A 3404-nucleotide genomic window follows, 5' to 3' on the forward strand; every position below is an offset into this window, starting at 1 on the left:
ATTACTTGCTAAACTACAACCATTGTTGTAAAAGCAGGATGCTATAAACCTAAAGGTTCCAACAGAAAAAGTAGCTCAGTGAGGAATGTAAAGAAGGAAATATGCTACAAGAGAAGTTTAAAAATAACATTAAATTAATCTATTATATATAAACTATAAAAAAAAATCAAAATAACAAGGAGAGAAATAAGATGGGATAGTGTGCTCAACTGTACCCTCAAGCAAGAGAACTCTACCCCAAAACAGTGGAAGACCGTGGTACAGAGGCTATTGCACAACCCAAGATTAGAGAACAATGGTATTTTGGAGTATCCCTCTCCCAGAAGAGCCGCTTGCCATAGCCAAAGAGTCTCTTCTCTTACCAAGAGGAAAGTATCCGCTGAACAATTACATTGCAGTAGTTAAAACCTTGAGCGAAAAAGAATTGTTTGGTAATCTCAGTGTTATCAGATTTATGAGGACAGGGGAGAATGGGAAAAGAATAGGCCAGACTATTCGGTTTATATGTAGGCAAAGGAAAATGAGCCATAACCAAAGAGAGGGATCCAATGTAGTACTGTTTAGCCAGTTAAAGGACGCCATAATTATTTAGCGGTAGTATCTTATACTGTTTTTTGTTTTTGAAGTGTCATTAATTGACTAGGTTTTGGTCAAAGTCACAGGACTGTTGTCAAATTTTTATTAAAAGCAGCGGTTTTCTAAGACTTAACGTATGCCCTTAAAGGTGATGGCTACTGATTGGTAACAAACTCAGTGTTGTTTTCGCGTCCCTACTGTTCACTGCACGACGGTTTGTATCTTTTCATTTGTAGTCATCTTACATTATTGTTAACTGTACTTGCCATAATGAATAAGGAGGAGGTAGGATGTTTTAACCACAATTGTTTCCTATATAAGGCTTTCGCAGACAAGTGGCGATGATTCAGTGGTCGTGCTTGTATTGATATTTTCCTTCTTCTCTTACAGGTAAGGGCTGCTCGATGGGTTTGGGTCTTAGGAACTCCTCTGACCCCTGTTCTTGTCGTGTGAGGGAAGAGCCGCCGCCACTACATTGCCTTCTTACATTACCATTCAGTGACTACACACACACACACACACACACACACACACACACATCCGTCCCTTTTGATACTTTAGAATGAAGAGGAAACCCACGGTGTAAGTATTCTGCTTTATACATGGCCATTTTGAAATGAACGTGAATTCCTTTTGAAATCCTTAACTTTTAAATTCACGTCTCGCTACTTTTATTTATGGACGCCTTGTTTTGCATATCATGGTATTACCCGTGGATCATTGAAATGTGGGTACGTATAGGAGAGAGAGAGAGAGAGAGAGAGAGAGAGAGAGAGAGAGAGAGAGTTTCTTGTTGTGTAACTACTTTGACCTTGGAGATCAATTTACACAGAAGTATCGTTGTTGCTGTCAAACCACCAGATCTATTACGCTAATGCAATGGCGTGCTTGATTTTTTTCTTTATTAAAGTATTTACGGATGAGGTAATTGACACCAGCATAACTCTCCTAATCTCTCTCTCTCTCTCTCTCTCTCTCTCTCTCTCTCTCTCTGGAATGCTTGACTCAATGTTGCCGTGTATTCAGGATGTGTGAATAACTGCTATGCGTCATTGTAGCCGAATGAAGGTGGGAGGCAGGATGAACTCATGTGGGCAGGACGATGAAGGGTCTGTTTTCTATAAAGTCGAAAGAGGGTGGGTGGGTGAGAGGTAGGGGTGTGATGACCCCATTCCTTTATTAAGTTTATTAGACGGGATCATTCCACCACCTCGCCCTCCACGGAGTTCCACCTACGAATAACTCTCTCTCTCTCTCTCTCTCTCTCTCTCTCTCTCTCTCTCTCTCTCTCTCTCTCTCTCTTTGGGATAGTGAATAGAATTCGATATAGCTTGTATACATATCATCCCATTAACTATTGTGATTTTGTGTAGGATTATTACCATTTTTATTTAAATATGGTTGTTGAAAAATAAATTTGTTAGCGTAGTTGTGTAGTTTTTCCTTGTCATGAATATATAAAAACATAAAAGAACATTCTTTGATAAGACTTCATCTCTTTTGAAGGCGTGACTTTGGAGAAAGAAACGAATCCCTTTAACCACCGTACCATTCATCATTTTCGAATGTAGCTGATGTGTTCCCTCCTCACTTTTGACTAATAAAATCTTCATCGACGTCGATGCTACACAGTGATTCTAGTACACTCCTAGCCCGGCTCCAAGGTTGGTTTGTCTTGCAGACCTACATATCCACTTGCTGAGAGCAGTGGCGGTTATTTGCTCCCATTACATTTAAAGTACACACACTCTCTCTCTCTCTCTCTCTCTCTCTCTGCTCCGCATTTATTTTGAGTACTCTATATCCTTTTGGATCACCCGACCACTTTCATAGTCTTTGTAGATATTTCGAATTGAATATTACATGTGGGTTATGAGTGTCTTATTTGTACAAATAAACCTAACAATTTCTTATTATTTGTCTCTTAATTTTTCCCTCTTAATTTTTCCATATCTGTCAGGTAGTTTTCCAAATGCTATTAATTCTTTTGAAAGGTATTTGTCCATTTTTCCGACAAAGTCGAGTTTTTTAAGAATAAAAAATCAGTTTGCGAAAGTATGTTTTTTATTCCCACAGTATGGTAGGGATGAAATGTATTTTCATATTTTGTATTAAAGGGGAAGACTGGAAAGTGACACACACACACACACACACACACACACTCCAGCGCTGAGTAAATGATAAAGGTTAAAGTTGTCTGGTGGCACAACTGACAAACGCCTTGTCCTCCTCCATTCTCCTGTAATAAATCGACACAAATGTTTGATTACAATTAGTTTCTTCTTTATTATTTTGTCTCTGATAATGATAAAATTCATCGAAAGGGGGTGGGGGAGGTTGTGTCGGCCTCCATATAGAGAAACTCATCCGAACGGCTAATTGTGATATGTAATCAATAATTTGTCGCAATGAAACCTCCCATTTAAAGTCTGGTGTACCCAAACATTGCTCGTGTGAAAGCAGTGTTCTTTCTAAACAGTAACATAGAATGTCAAAGGTTTAGCTCCAATACATGCTGTTGAACAATTCGTTTTTGCAATGATAAGGAATAACAATTTTGTTAAACAAAATTTATTTTTGTATACATAAATACGGATGCATTCGTAGCTAACACCTTAGGGAGACTTGTGAATTGATAGCCTACAACTAGGTTGCTTATGACTTCTCATACAGTAAAAATATTTTGTCACGTCATCCTGTTAAGTATTTTTTTTTTTTTTTTTGGCTAAGAGAAGAAATTATGGGAGCATATAAAATCTCAAGAGGAAGCGTCACCAGGGACACCCCCCCTCCCTTAGAACACAGGATGTCCGTGGTCTTGCTGCAAC

General features: G+C 38.6%; 1 long non-coding RNA gene across 1 annotated transcript in view; it reads left to right on the forward strand.

Moving 5' to 3' along the window:
• Positions 1-619: 619 nt before the first annotated feature.
• LOC137649713 (uncharacterized) overlaps positions 620-3404 on the forward strand; it is a 30828-nt gene continuing 28043 nt past the window's right edge. Inside the window, exons 1-2 of the long non-coding RNA XR_011045834.1 lie at positions 620-1158; positions 2083-2240. This is a non-coding gene — a long non-coding RNA (uncharacterized lncRNA). The remainder of the gene's footprint in view (positions 1159-2082; positions 2241-3404) is intronic.

Source organism: Palaemon carinicauda, chromosome 11, assembly GCF_036898095.1.
Source record: "Palaemon carinicauda isolate YSFRI2023 chromosome 11, ASM3689809v2, whole genome shotgun sequence".
NCBI classification, from domain to species: domain Eukaryota; kingdom Metazoa; phylum Arthropoda; class Malacostraca; order Decapoda; family Palaemonidae; genus Palaemon; species Palaemon carinicauda.